At 40.1% G+C, this 16,635-nt stretch overlaps 1 protein-coding gene across 2 annotated transcripts in view; it reads right to left on the reverse strand.

The window, feature by feature from the left end:
• The window catches only part of LOC124167962 (homeobox protein SIX1-like), a 142,466-nt gene that overhangs the window by 105,128 nt on the left and 20,703 nt on the right, over positions 1–16,635 (reverse strand). For both annotated transcript variants that reach the window (XM_046546034.1, XM_046546033.1), the window contains exons 2-3: positions 8,820–8,911; positions 6,747–6,919 (exon numbers count right to left, since the gene is read on the reverse strand). The gene's annotated coding sequence lies outside the window, so the exon portion shown is untranslated. The remainder of the gene's footprint in view (positions 1–6,746; positions 6,920–8,819; positions 8,912–16,635) is intronic.

Genomic DNA, 16,635 nt, shown 5'->3' on the forward strand with positions numbered 1-16,635 from the left:
TCAGTCCTAATATCTTAAATTTAACACTCATTTCCTGCTATTGAAGCCGACCATAGCGAAATTTTTATATTAGTAACGTGATCTAACTCCAATGGCTGTTTTAAATTTTATAGGTGAAAAAGCAACATAGGTGCCTAATATTACTTTTTGAACATTTTTTTTTTTTTGACTCCCGTAAAGTTATCTCCGTGGCTAGTCCCGGTATACTTAAAACAAGTCAATAACGAACACCTTTACGTGTTCTTATTCCGGGCCATAGCATCATATGCTCAGAAGTCCATACCACCCTGTCCGGTTGAGACCACAAATATCCAAAGGGAGAAATGACACCTCGAAAGCTTAACTGGATAAAGCACTCGACCGAAAAAAGACGGATCCGGGTTCGAATCCAGGCCAAGGTGAATAATTTTTTTCTCTGTGAATTTTTCGCAGTACTTTTTGAACGATCCCACTAAGGTGTAACGGATATCACATCGGTCAGCACCTACGCCAAAATACGAGACACCAATATTTTAGGATTAACGAACATTTTCCGAATTCTTGGACAAGAGTCCTCGTAAGGACCTTTCTAAAACTTCGAATTTTCAAATGCAATACCCGATAAGTACACATGTAATTAGTGCGTATTTTCGAATTCCCGCGAAAACGAATTACGACAAGATATCCACATCTTTTAAAAAAAAAAAACTGCAAATTCAACACGAATTGCACCAACGGTGGAATTCGCAATGTAAAATTCATTCAGCTAAGCCGAAATCAAATTCAAATCCCGGCTTAGCCATATGATTTTTTCATGGCGAATATCACCCTTGTTCCTGAGCGCGAGGCTGCGTGCAATGTCACTTTTTACAAGCAGAGATTTGGAAGTGGATATGATTGCGTCCGATACACATCGTCAAACACGATAAGGCTACCTGATACATATGACATTACAGATGCGGCCATTATATTTATCTTTATCGTCCCGAAAACAGCGTATAAAATGCCTTTACAGGAGGGAATCAAACGAATAGCAACGTAGGACGATCACCAACACCCACACCTGGGATAGAGAAAAACAACTCAGGTGGAACTCGAACCCGCGACCTTCGGTTTGGCAGGCGAGGACTTTTATCCCGCTGCCTTCCTTCATGCCTTAATATTCCTATTTCAGCTGAAATAAGGCATATGTTTAAGGTATAACTAAAATACATATTTATATATTATCCAACTCTTTCGATTAATATCCGCAACAGTTTCAGGGGAGATGAAGAAAGTTTCTTTACTAATGATGCTTTACGACCTCTAATGCTGTGTTTCTAAGTTAACTTCAATAGCAATCGAATTTAAAAAATATTAAGGCCTCGCATTAAGCCGTACAATGAAGTGTCAAGTGAATGAACGATTCTGGTAGACGGGAACGGAAGATGTTCGAATGCATAATAACAGGTTATATTTCAGATTCATGAATTCGTAAAATTTGGGTGGTTACACAGTGTATTTTGGCGAACACTCACAAGTTCACACATTTAGACATTTACTCGAACGCAGGGGCGATTTCATAATTTTTTCTGGGGGGTGGGGACACGTGCCCCTAATTCCACCTATGCTCGTACGCGTTAACATATAGTGTAAACAGGAATTATGGGTAAGCCCGAACTTGCGGACACTGAACTGCGAAGCACTGAAAGAGATTACGAATTGAATGAGAAGGTGATCGATCTATTTCCGAAGTTGAATAAGTTCAATTTTGAAAGCAGTAAGAAACGATTATTTTGGATACATCGCAAGCTGCATTGTTGAATTGACTATGCATACAGTAAGGGATCATAATACCTGCGATAGTTAAGCTTTAGGATAGCTTGATTCGAACTTGACAAAACAGACTTGGCACGTATAGTCAGTAACTTATTACAATTTCAAATACTAATTATCTCCAAACATTTCTTGGCATGATATAACTTTTCGTTTATCTATTACCAACATGTAGTTTTATTTGCATGACAGTATGTTCGTGTCCCTAGGACTCTTCTCGTTTCTGGTCTGACCACGCGTCGTTGCCCTGCGTGCTTAGCCTGTGTTCAGCAAGCGAGCGCGTTTCTGATTACAGGTAGGATGAATGCCTGAAGTGGAATCACCCCGTGCCACACACCCTGGTGGTGGCTTTCACGGTACCTCAAAGATGTGGAAGCAGACACAGAATGCAGTTAAAGCTAACAATATTACAGCCAACGTCATTTCTTTAATTTTTCCTCCTCGGCCGACACTTAACGTAAAGGAACTTAGGGTAAACAATCTCTTTGAAGGAATATTTCTCGGGTTTCCCACCGGGTGTCGTATCAGGTTGTAGTTCCCAACGTTTCCATGACTAAGTCCGTCATCGTCATCAGGGGTAATTTTGAGCCTAGTTTTTTTCTTCGGTATTTATATATACTCATACCGGAGAAAAAACTTGGCTCAACATTAACCCCTGATGACGGACTTAGTCATGGAAACGTTGGGAACTACAACCCGATACGACACCCGGTGGGAAACCCGAGAAATATTCCTGCAGAGCATACGCCGGGAAAAACTCAGATTCTAAATCTCTTTGAAATAAGGATCGAGATATCGTTTGAAATCCACTATCAATAGCAGTCGACTTGAACGTGTAAAAGCGGCCTAACGATACAGTCCAAGCAATCTCTGCCCCCCAAGTCACATATCCCTTCCACAGGGGGCGGCGTTTTCACGTTGAGGGACGGGAACTTCCTGCTTCGTCCTGATTGGCCGCCGAGGGGGGAGGAGCGGGCGGTGGAGACGCCCGTCGCCATGGCGACCAACTCGGCCGCCAGATATAGAGAGAGCCCAGGTGGGGGCGGGGTCAGGAGGCGTGGCCTAGTGCCGCGCGTGCTCAAATTAATCAGTGTTGGCGGGCGAAGAGGTGGAATGGGGGTGAAAGGAAGAGCACTGCGAGAGGGGAGGGAGCGGTGTCTTTTCGAAATCAGACGGAAGAGCGCAGCACCTGTAGACTGTTTCCTTTCGCACCTGGCGATCGACGGAAAGATTCATTCCACCGCAGTTTATGGCGAATAAACTTAAAATGAAGATGTAAAAAAATTAGCTTCTAGCGATTAGGCGTTCATAAAAATAATGTGGAGTAGGCGTCACTTAAGACCAATATAAGAAAGAAAAGCAACATGACGCGAACGCCACCACCGTGGTGTTTGAATTTACCTAGTTACCAATCTCGAGATTCAACACACAACGAACGACTCAAAACAACGAACGCTATTAACATGGAGTTGAGTCTTAAGGCAAAAATATCTATCCGAATCTATTTTATGGTGCGACAATTTCAAGATAAATACTTTACAAATATTAGCTTCAAAGCTATTAGGCGTTCACAAAAAAATAATGCGGACTATACGTCATTTAACACTAATTAATATGAGAAACAACAGAAACCAGACGCGAAAGTTACTATCATGGAGTGGAGCCTTAACGGCGAAAAGATGTATACAGACCATTTTCGTGGTGCGCTAACTTAAAAATGAATAATTTAAAAATATTAGGTTCACAGATATTGTGAAGTCATAGAAAATAATGCGGACAAGAGGTTATAAATCAGCCTTGTCACAAATACAAGCGACCCAAAACTAACGCTACTACCATGGAGTTTGAATTTACCTGGTTACCAGTCTGGACACTGGCGGGTACATATGGGGGGCGCGCGCCCCCTCCTTGCGGGGCTGCACGCACTGCCGATCATTGTAGAACCACAATTGTAACTTTTTAATATCATAAATATCATTATCTTGTATGTGCGTGTAATCAGTCTAAATAAAACTATCTCAAACTTTGCACGTAACTCGATAAATTTTCATTACGACGAAAGTACGTATAGGTAGCTCAAAATATCTTTTGCGCCCCCCCCCCCCCCATGAGTTTTTTCTGTATCCGTTACTGAGTCTATAGATGGTGGGGGAGCGACCGCCACCCCGACGATTCAAAGGAAAATTGGAAAGACGGTATTTTTTTAAGGTAGCAATTCCACGTATAAGTTTTTTCACCTGACCAAAAACCAATACTTAAAAAAATTGAAGAACATCTAAAACCCACTTGTTTACGCATTTCAGGCGTCAATGCATAGCAACAATGTACCTCACAAAGTAGTAATTTCCCCTCAAACTCCCAAACCAACGCCATAACCCGCCCCTGGCTGGTTACCTGGCTAGATTAGCTGCTCATCAAACATAATAAAATTTACACTTGTATCGCCTTTTTTCCTCAGTTGCGGAAAGCGTGGTATTTCACGCTAAATAAGTTTCAAATTCACACCGTGTCAGCAGTCCACACTACGACGGCGGATGAATGGTAGGACTTCAGTTGCTAGTGTTGATTGGAGATAATTTTCCCAAAATACATGTTATTGTTCACGCCGAGATGTATTCTTTCACAATTTACAGGTAAATCCATCAAAACTCTTGAAGAACAGCCACGAAAATGTACACTCGAGAAATTCCATGCTATTTCATAATAATCGAATATCAAACTAATTGTAAGTGGTTTTCCAGTTGATTTAACCAGGTTTTGGACATAACGTTTTTTCTTTAAACGCCGCAGTTAGCATCATCAATCTGAAATCGAAGGCTTAGTAGTCCCTCGGTTTATGAATTTTAACAGACCTTTCCGCCTCGACAAGGGCGCAACTGCATGCTATGTTGCGGAGAATTGATACCACATAGAACCGACAAAATATACCTTTTGCATTGGAAAAATTATATATTACATTATTTTCCGCGTCTCATTCCGCAGAAAGAAGTAGGGGGTGTGAGAATCACTATTAGTGAATCCAATGACCAATGGTGGCAGTATCATCGCCGATGTAAAGTCCCTTCACGGAGAGGTGATCGATAGCTATCGGCCATATGAACTACTTTTAAGCAAAGGGTATTAATTTACTAAAATTTAGCGATGTCGCTGATGATTGAAGCTTTTGGGATGGTGTTAACGCCGATCGTCAGCCTTTGACTGAATTGACGAAATCGTAAATATGCCACCGCGTAATTAAATACATGACATATGAGTGACAGCAAGTCTGCGGAATTACCTGACGAGAAGTATGTGCTCCATATAGGTAAACCCAATAGGTAACCTCATGACGTTAAAGTGTCGATCTCTTCTATGTAGGATGCCTCTTTAATGCAAAATGTAATGAAACATTACGTTCAAGTTTGGTTTGATTGGTGTAAACATCTTGATGTCCCGAAAGTGTGCGCGTAACGAATTATATTAAGGCGAAAATTTAGTCAATGAAAGTTTAATTCAGTCGAAATCAATTTATTAGATCACATTCATGAGAAATAACATCATAAATTACTCATGACAACAATTATAGTCTTCCCGGACAGAGTCAAAACAGCATTGAATATTTCTCGACAAACACTTTGCCCATCGTTTTCAGGAATCATCAAAACCAAATGCAATCATTGGATTCCTGAAACCCTGAAGACGATGGGCGAGTTGCTTGTCGAAACGTTGGAAAGAGATATGGAGGACATTACCCGGAGCAATACTCAAGAAATATTTACCACTATTGTTCGCCGGGAAAGAACCACACATTATACCGTCAAAATATCACGAAAACCACATTAGTTCTAACAGCTATATTCACGCGATCACCTTTCCAAAGCTTTCGATATTAGGCCACCCGCCAGGTGACACTTCGTTTGTATTAGCGAATACCATAATCGGGAATCAATATCAATCGGTAGTCATAATGAGCGATTGATTCCGAGTGGTTGGCAACGCGATCATACGTGTGAAGTGACGAGGTGAGCCTCGCAACGAGTGGTCGGAATGAAGAAATATACCCGTTGCGTTACCAACCAATAGGAAATCAACAAACGCGCGTATAAGTATGTATAGTGGAGACCACGTAAGTAGGGTAAATCACATAGCATTGGGCCACCCCTCCTGCAACTTCTCTTCCTCCTCAGTCTTCTTTTTTTTAGTTTAACACCTCCTTTCAGAACTCTGCTTTCCAAAGGCAAGCTTTGAAAGTCTCACAATGACCTAAAATAATCGATCTCTAATTAAGGCTGCTAAATGTAACCTTGAAAATACGCATTACATTTTAATAATGAACCCCTGCCCAACATTAGCTCATTAGAAAAAAAACTGGTTGTTTAAATTGAGATTTGGTGGAACCGTTCTATTATGAATTAAATAGATTTTGGAGGGTCTCCTTGAAAAATTGTTCAAGACATAACACGACGCGTCACTGTTAAAGTTTTGGAATAGAACCCGTAAAATTTATTTCATTTATGATTTCCCCATTTATTTAAAGCAGCCTAGCTGCGATCCTAGTAAGTACAACCGCAGTCCCAGTTAAAGGCCGCGCAGATAAGCGTGAATCCGTTCCAATCCAATACGCTGAAAAATATTCAGGGGAAAAATGCACAACACATTTTTAAAAAATCAAGAGATTATTTTTGCTTAAGGCTGTCTTCTAAAAAATAAATATTGCTTCAACAAAAATTAAGGCAATTTTTAAGCCATCGAAAAATATTATTTTTGTGGCACACGGAAAAGTTTTAATATTGCTAATGTTAGCTGATATTCAATTGAATTCCTAACACAGATTTTGTACGAAGTAGTAAGAATGCCATATAACATGAGAACTGTTAATTTGGTACGGTTGGAGTGGTTCAATGGTTATGTGGTGAGAAAAAACATGATTATCAATCGGGAGGATTATGATTAATAATTGATATTACCCTTACCTTTTTTCAACTGCCCTTCCGTGTTCTCGAATCGCGGCATCTGTCTCTCTCAAATAACATTTGGCCTCAATCACGGCGGTTTCTTCAAATTTCCAAATTCATGTAAAAAATACATGTTATGCGATGACAGTCCGTGAACCAGGAATGCATTAAAAGAAACGTTAACTCTAGACCTGAAAAATAAACGATGCATCATTTTTATTTTTATATACCTTTTATATAAGTTTCAATAACATCGAGATGGTGCAAAGCATTGAAAATCAAGTGTTGTGACCAACGATTACCATTATCCATGATTATCATAAGAGAATGGTGCGGTTTCTGTAATTCATAGGAAGATTGTGGGGATAGGGGCTCCCTGATCCCTGCTTACGTGCCTTGAAGGCGGCACACTCAAATGCAGCACTCCGTGCGTCGGATGTGACGTTAAGCCGTGGTACACTAGGCGCCTTTCGTTCAGAGCACGCTAATGTCAACGCCGGATTTTCCTTTTGTGGAGCTATTAAGGGCGCACATATTGAAATTTATCATTCACGTGAAAAAGGCTATTTGAGACTTAAAAATACAAAAACATAATCTGAAAATAATTCTGTTTTCATTTAAACGATGTTCAAAACCGCACCGTCCTTTAAGGATAACCCTGCATCAATATCTATGAAATTATGGTTTAATATCAGTCATAAAATGGGTATTAAATGTCCGTTATTCTTGCGTCATGAACAGGGTTCATATCAGCTCTCCATTTTAAATTTACTTGACTTTTCCCAGATATCAAGGATTTTTTTTTTTTCAAATTTTCCTGACTTAATATCAATGACATATTAATCGTATAAAAGGATTTGGCAGAAAAAAATCATCAAGGTGCATGGTGAAAAGTCAAACAGTATTAGTAAAAGCAGAAATAAAGTCAAGTAGCACCAAGTGAGCTCTACCCTGAAAAGCCAGGAAAGCCACCAAAACGCCCACCGCAGAACGTAGCAGCGCTCCCAGCATTCCGCCATGATTCTCCTTTTTGCTACGCCTGAGGATTTTTTCCCTGATCATAATCTAATTCCCCGGATTCCCTTGCAGTCCCAAGAATTCTCTCTCCGACATTTCCCTGACTTAACAGTCCCGAGTTTTATTCCCCTGACATTTCCCTCACTAACCGTGCCAAATACTATTTCCCTGGCGTCCCAAGTTTCATTTCTCTGATATTTCCCTGACTTACCAACCTAAAATTTATTTCCCTGATTTGCAGTCCTAATTTTATTTCACTGACGTTTCCCTGACTTGCAATCCCAAATTTTATCTCCCTGACTTAAAGTCCTAATTATATTTATACATGATCTGGGGAAGCTTTGTGGTATTCCATCACAAACTTTATTAGGTGAGGAAACTGAACCACATAAAGAAAAACTAGAACGCGCCCGGGTTTCAACGTCTTAGCGTCATCATTAGGTGGTTACCAATGCACATACCGCAACTCCTTAAATACCTTAGCTTAAATTTGGGTATTTAAGGAGTTGCAATATATGCATTGGCAACCACCTGATGATGACGCTAAGACGTTGAAACCCGGGTCGTGTTCTAGTTCATTTATGTGGTATAGTAAAGTTTCCTCGCCTATTAAAGTTTGCTAATTACATTTCCCAGGCGCGAAGTCCCAAGTTTTATTTTCGTGACATTTCCATGATTCCTCTGATTGGTATGAACCCTGTTGCAGCGGCTTAACGATGGGGGAGTTGAGGGGATAGATCCCACCAAAAGCCTCGGAGATATAAAAATAATATTTAAAGCTATCGTCTAGTTTTGACATATAATAACTGCATCTGCTTAAAGTCAAATTTTAAGCGCCAAAATTATGTCAAACGCATTTCCAGGCAAGTCATTATTCAAACATTTTCCCGGATCCACAGTTGCCCGGGGGGGGGGGGGGGGGGGCGGTTCCCACCCCAAGCCCCTTCATCCCCCCACAGCATATTCCTAATTACGCCACTGCCCTCTTGTATAGGCTAATAATCAATAACCTAACACGAATATTATGCCATAAATCGGGAGGCGATCTTAAAATAATATGACCATAGAATTTACCCGGAGACCAAGCCGTTCATTTCGTGTTGAGCAGAGAAGCCATATCCGTCTAGCAGTGGGACTCGGATGATCTCACCACAACGATCAGACACCTAGAAAGAAATGCACCTTAGATTAGAGAACATACGAAGTAGGTCTGACCTCTGAGGCAATCGAACATCTCCCACCGCACTTCTGGGGATATTTACACACACAATCTCTTCCCTGTTCATGATTCCCAAGGGTAACAGAAAAATCGGTTTCGGAGATCATATTTTCTATTTCTACGTGGGCGCCGAATGCAGGGGGCTTGAGGGGGCCCGAGGCCCTGCAAAAATACGTTTGGGAGGGTGGAGCCCCAATAATTAAAGACAATTAAATAATTTTAATCTACAATAGCAATTCATTCTTTCAGTTATAGCTTGGGATTTATTTAAATATAATGTCGGTCTTTTCAGAGATACAAATTTACTTTTCCGTAATAGACCATAACGATGGCTAAGTTCTAACAACACGTATCTCAAAAATAGCAAATTTTCAGGTGAGCAAAAAACCGTTTAATTTTCTTTACTTGTCGCCTGAAATTAAAAACCAAAGTACATAAAACTAAAAAAGAAGCATTCTTTGGTAAACAAACAGTTGTTTTTTGCTTTTATTTCATTTTTGAACGTTATTACACTTTGTTAAAGATACCAGTCTCAAACCGGCCGAATTTAAGATACGTATTGTTAGAACTTAGCCATCGATAAGCATAATCATTATTACACATTTTATTAGCTTTTTTCGAAAATACCGTGCTTGCTTATGTTTTATTTTGTTTTTTTTTAAGCCAAAAAATGTGTCAGGGTCGTCGAGTTATCAAGAGTCTAGTTTTCGGGATTCAAATGATGATCATATGACTCTTCTAAAATGCTTAAAACAACTTTGAAGTCCACTATTTTTTCATCTAAATTTAACATGAAATCTAGAATAAAATTTCCCGGGGCAAGCCCCCCGTATGGGCCTCCCTAATATTTTTTATAAGCCGGCGCTCCTGTATTTCAATGAGTATCCGAATTCTCTCATAGAACATTACAATCACGTAAATATCACGAATTTGAATGACAAAGAGTTCCCAAGAACAGGGTTAATATTCCAATACAATTGAAGTGGATAACGAGTACGGTCCATACACTGAATCCACAGTCCAGCATGGATTTCACCGCTCAGCTACATCACACACACGCCTCATATCAAATCTCCTAATATTAACAACTACTAAGCAAATATAGATTCCGGCATTTTTTATTATATTCATAGATTCGGATTCCCCCAGCTGACGAGAGACCACACATTCACCTATGCAAGTCTATTGCACGTAGATATATTCCATGCTGGAATAGACGGGGTAGAATATAGAACAACTTTTTGATATCGTAGACTGCAATTTATTAATGTCTTGACAACAGTTTTTAAAGATTTCGCATCACGACTAGGTCTAAACAGTCAAGATATTAATAAATTTAAAAAAAATACACAAAATATGTTATATATTTATATCACTTCGCCCATTACTAACCTCAATCATCTTTCGTTTCAGCGTAGAAATATTGAAGATCAAGCTGTGCCAACCGAACTATAGGGTTAATTTTGGGCTCAAATTCGGATGACGTCACACATTTAGCAAAATACGGGCACTTTTTGGAAGTCCAATACGGGACCGCCAACGACGCGCGAGTAAAGGCTCATTAACTCGAGAACGGTTTACTGCTATCGTATCATCGTTGAAGCCTAGGATTCATTCCGAGTGGAGATAGTAGTAGAAGCCTCGGTCAATGAATGACTCTTTGAACGATTCATTGAAAGTTCCAAAAAGTCTCCGAATGTAGTACTTTTCACTGGGAAATACAGAGTGACCCCTCCTGGTGACTCGGGCTGCAGTGTCCTCACAAATTCTCTTAAGACTCAGAAAGACGGTCTGGCGCAGCGGTAAGCTTCCGGTCTATCAACCTCTCGTGTGAACGATTCTTCATCTCCGCCGAAGAATTCACCCATTCTGTTCTCCTTGGGCGACGCTAGAAGAAGAATTTCCTCATCTTCACTGACTGACAGATGTTTTATAACAGCAATAGAATTCGTTTAATGAAATTAAAGATTTTTTCAATGAAATACACAAAATGTATTTGCTTTGACTCGTTCATAGGCGGCGAAACCGTCACCACTGCCGATCGTAGGAGACCTTCCTGCCAAGAGGATCATGTTTGACGTACTTGGCCGTCTTTCAACATCATGCTCAATAGGAAAAAATCCGTAAATTTAAGCCATCTTTCTTGCTTTTACGAAAGCTTTCAACACCAGCAACGGAACCCTCCCACATATTTCTTAACTAAGGCAACGGTTGAACATACACGGCTGACTTTTTCATTTAATTACATTCTTTATGTGATAGAACGCAGCAGGATATAATGTCATTTACTTCTCAAAATGTCTCCGGTTGAATCAGAACTTCCTCATCGGACCTATCCGTTCAATCCACTCATAGACGACTTAGCTTCCCTTATATCCCGTTACAAGCCGATACTCTAATCTATACCGACGATTATAATCTTCCTCAGCTAACTAGCATAAACTCACACAAAGGGAACCTCCAAATCGCCTTCGATTTGATGAAAAAATTGTTGACTAGTTGGAAACTAACCCTCCATTCCAGACAATGCAATACGGCCCAAAATTTTTCAATTCAAAAAATCCTATTGGCATTTAGCAATTCTATGCATTCGGAGTCCCACCTCTGTGTTTCAGCTATGAAATATTAAGGTGCCGCATCCGATAACAAAGTTGAATTTCTTTGATCACATCAAAGCAATTCAACTTTCAATCAATTTCCAATTCAAAATTTCAAACAGTGAAAAGCAAAGTTGTCTCTCCACAAATACACGGAAATAACAAAATATAGTACCAATCACATTTTTAACTTTCCTATTAGCGAAATTTTATTCGAAATATTTCGAATATATGTTATACTGTTTCCGTAATGTAATGGTATATTGTTCGAAAACGCCCAATGTTGCCTCAGCTTTAGGTCAGGTACTGCGCTACAGCCACCTCGATCACTCACGTAAGTATACATTTACTCTACCCTCCTCCCCTTCCTCCCTCTCAGCCTTACAGCCTGCGGCCGACCGCCAGTCAATCCCCGCCGCTACCTCGAGGTGTCGAGTGGACAGCTAAAAAAACGTATTGCTTTCGCTCGAGCAGAAAAAGAGAATCGACGCGGTGCAGTGGCTTGCGGCGTCCCCTAGTGGCGCTAATCGGATTGCGAGAACCCGAGACGACCGAAAGAGACTGCCGTTTCGTAATGGCGCCGCCGCAGCAGCAGCAACAATCAGGACGTGCGAAGGGGCAGCGATTGCTGACCTCTGCGCATGCGCTAGCCTACATGCGAACACTGCGTGAAACAAGTAACCAAGGGGACCGCGTACAGGAGGCCTAATTCCACGTATATTACAAAAGAAAATCCTCAAGTAGGCCTCATAAGGTGTTGTCGACCACTGCGCAATTAAATGCGTTTACAGAAGTCGCCACTCGCGTCGTTGACGGACAAACTGATCCGAGCTTCACGGGGCATTAAGGTATAATTTGGTGTGCCTATCGAAATTTACATTCATGACGATGTTATTTATCAAATTCATAACTCTTCAATGCTATCCCTCGCAATTACAAACACTATACTGCAAAATATTGCAAAGAAAGTGGATCGCATTGTACTCATCACAGCGCTGCAGACATTTTTGAAATCCGATTAAAATGCGACCGACGCGACGGTACAACAGAAATCAACCTTGTGTGGGATGGAATTGGGCATCCTCTATTCAGTCCCCTAGGGATATTCGGGTTCGAATTCCGGCTCTGCTAAATGATATATTCATGGTGAATTCCATCCTTGGTGTCTGCATAGGATCACCTGATTACAACTGAGTGTTCTCCACGATAGTTATATACGTGTTTACATCCACCGGCTTCCTTGCTTTCCACACTAGGATGCAAGAAAGATTATTTGTAGCTTCTCGAAAGGGGCAGATTACTCCTCAAAATACTGGCCACTCAGCATAATTCTTAAGTGAATATTATTTCTATGTTTATTATTTTCACATCCCTGCTTACCTAAGCAACTCACTCGGGGCCGTCCCTAGCACTTCTACCCATCCATCTGTCCTTCGACGATTGTTTCGTCAGGCCAATATGGCCAATTATCCCATCTTCTTCTTAGGGGTTATTTGTAGAGGACTTTTTTCTCCCACTATTCTTAGCACTTCCTCATTACTTACTGCATCGTACTATTCTATCTTCATCATTCCTTGGTAGCATCACCAATTTAATGCTTCCACTCTTCACTTCACAATTGCCAAGCCTCGCTGCCATACAGAAAATGATCCATACGTAGCATATCGATGGCTAAGTTCTAACACGTATCTGAAAATTTGGCCGTTTCTAAACAGGTATCTTAAAGTGTAATAACATTGAAAAATAAAATTCAAGCAAGAAACAACTCTTTGTTGGCAAATGAATGCTTCTTTTTCAGTTTTATGAATTTTTGTTTTTAAATTTTAGAGTACAATTAGAAAAAATTAATCGTTTTTTTGTTCTCCTGAAAAGTTGCTATTCTTGAAATACGTGTTGCTAGAACTTAGCCATCGATATGATGGATTTTTAAACCTAATTCTATGCTTACATTTTCTAATGTTAGTACATTCTACTTTTTATATAAAGCCCTCTTCGCCTGTAGAACTCTGCTATTTCTGTCTTGCTATAACCATTGAAGGCTAGCCATTTAAGCTACCGAGGCGTCATTCATCCTTGTGGCTATTTGCGGATACTACCGGACAAGGTGTTACCGACTGCTGAGCATATAATGCCTCAAGCAGTACAAATCGCGCACACAGCGCCACAGCAGGACCGCAAGGCCCGGAATTCGAACACATAGAGGTGTTCGCTCTTGACTTGTTTTAAGTATACCTGAACTAGCCATGGCGATAGGTAATATCCACATCTTCCGCAGGGAGTAATGATGCCTCGGTAGCTGAAGTGGCTAAAGCACTCGACCGCGAATCGTGGGATCCGAGTTCGAATTCCGGTCAAGGCAAATGATTTTTTTTTCTCTGTGGAGTTTTCGCATAATTTGTGCATAGCGGGTAACTCCCGTAAAGCTATCACCGTGGCTAGTCCCGGTATCCTTAACTATTGAAAGCTACTCGGCATCCTAGGTAACCACGGGCGCATCTAAGAATTAAGGCTAGGGAGGTTTTAGGCGCAACCAATACTGGGGGGTATGTAATACCCGCCAGGGTAAGCGGGAGGTGCTGCCCTCACACAAAAAAATTTAAGATAAATGGTTCAAAATGGTGAGTTTTCCGGCTTTCTGAGGGTTATTATATTAATCCTTACATTCTTCTTTACGTTATATTAATCCAATTATGTAAAATGGATTACAATTAAAAATTTATCCCCCAAAACCCATCTCGCTGCGTCACTCTAGGCAACAAAGCTCTTTCACCTCTCTATTCTTTTGTTTTCCTATTTAAATGATTGTGCTAATTTCCTCTCTTTTGCTTCTTGAAACTAGAACGAAAAATACATATCGTTTTAATTAATTAAGCAATAACTGGATATTACTTGGAATCCCTAAACGCCAGTAGTAAGAGAATGAGATAAAGAGCGAATTTTCCCTGTTGTTAAATGTTTTGATGATAGTTTTACGTGACTGTGAATCGAAATCCCCGAAAATTAAGAGATCCCTGATATAGCGACTGTGGTAGCGAACTGATCCTTCCTGAAATATTTAGTGATTACCGTATTGCGTGCATCCACGCTCAATTTCTCGGATAATGACCAATTATTACTGCCCATTAGCATTCAGTGTTTCCCGTTTTAGATTATAAGAGGACCAGAAATTCTCGGAGCTAATTTTACTTGAATTTCTACCTTAAATGCGACATAAAATGAATGATTTCCCTGATGAAGTGAATGTCTTGAAACCAGGATAAAAATCGAGGCCGGGCCTTCCGAAAGAGGATTCAGCAACATTAAGAGACAAAACAATTTTCCCGCACATCTCCGAAGGTAACAAAGCCATCACTAGGGCTTTTCTCTTGAATATGTATGCTCCATTACGTATTGCTCATTGATAGAAAAAATATTGAAGCGACATCTCCAGTAGACTCAAAGATATAAATTTTTTTAAATCCCCCAAATTCCTGCCAGTTGGACTTGTGCTATTCTGGAATTTACGGCTCCCTTTATGTGGATAAAACACGTCTTTAGCGTCTTAATTTCCAATATAGAATGACATGAAACAAACGGTATCTAATTAAGGCATGATAAGAGAATATGCGGGCGAGATTATCAGGCGGTAGGTCTAGAACAAAGGGTATATAATTATGTATCCTTTTATCGCTAAGAAATTCTAAGTCGCTATGAATTTCATTACCTAATACAATCATTTCATAATTAAATAGACTCATATTTCAGTCATAAATTATTCCAAATAGCATGAAATTGTTCTCATATTTGCTTAATAATCAGTAAGGAATCAGCATATACACTGGGGCATACACCATCATTACGCCTCTGAGCTGCGCTAAAAGCTTCCCTCCAGATTATCATTAAATCAGGAAGAAGAGCAGAAAAAAACTTTAGAATGCATTAGAGAATATTTTTGGACGAAAATTTAAATAATTTTTCTTCATTTAGTATCTTAGCCTACTCTTTTCCGCCATTTATAACATTTCAAGTAAGCATTCGGCGTCTTCACTTGGAACGTAAACAATTCATCAACCGCTACATTTTCTTAATTATCTCTATCGTGTCAGGCTCAACTTTGTGGAAGTCCATATTAACGTTGATGAAATTAAAAACACTTTAATTTTTTTCCACCAATTTATTTTAGGGCACGACTAGTTTCGACGCAGTGGCATCATCATCGGGAACTGAAAGGCGACAAATAATTTCTTAGGGAAAAATGCCCTGCCTGCCTTATGCCCTGGCATTTTCTTTTAAACCCTAATTCTATACCATTTCATGCCATCGTAAATGATAACTTTAAACGCTAAAAACGCGTGTTTTATTCAAATAATGCAGGAGCTGTTAATTCCAGTACAGAACAATTCCAACTGGGCGGAAATTGTGATGAAAAGATATTACGGATATCTTTGAATCTACTTCAGATGTTACATAAATGCTGTTACTTTGAATGAACATTACGTAAAAAAACGTACCTATTTGTGGGAAAAGCAGTTACAATGGCTTTGTTAGGTTCGAAGATATGAAGGAAAATTATTTCATTTCATTAACGTTACATTTTATTTTGGAAACGCAGGCTTAGAAGAGTTGTTTTTCACTTACCAGAACCGATACTCGCGTTCCTTATTGATTTATTCCAGGTTTTCCCGATTAGTAAACACCCAGAACGCATCGATATCGAAAGCGACATTCTTTTTTTCTCCGGAGAATTAAGTTTCCCTTAAGAATTCAATCGGAATTCAGTTCATTCGCTTCTGCATGTAGTAACGCGATCCACACACCGTTGGCCTACGCACATTCGCTGCAACGCGATAGCGCAGTTTCTCTCTTCCCATGCTCGCAGCATTTTTCCAGCAGATAGGATGAGCAGCCACAAAAAAATCCTTTAAAAAGCCACAAGAAGAAGCTCCCAGCAGCCGCAGGTCCCTGACCCCGCTTACAGAGGCAAAGAACCACGCAAACACCGGCACCTCTACCATCCGCGAAGCAGTCAACCTCATACACATGAGTTGAGGAAATTAAAAGTGCGAAATTACTCACTTTGTAATGTTCCACAACA

The sequence above is a fragment of the Ischnura elegans genome, chromosome 11 (assembly GCF_921293095.1).
Source record: "Ischnura elegans chromosome 11, ioIscEleg1.1, whole genome shotgun sequence".
In the NCBI taxonomy this organism is placed as follows: Eukaryota; Metazoa; Arthropoda; class Insecta; order Odonata; family Coenagrionidae; genus Ischnura; species Ischnura elegans.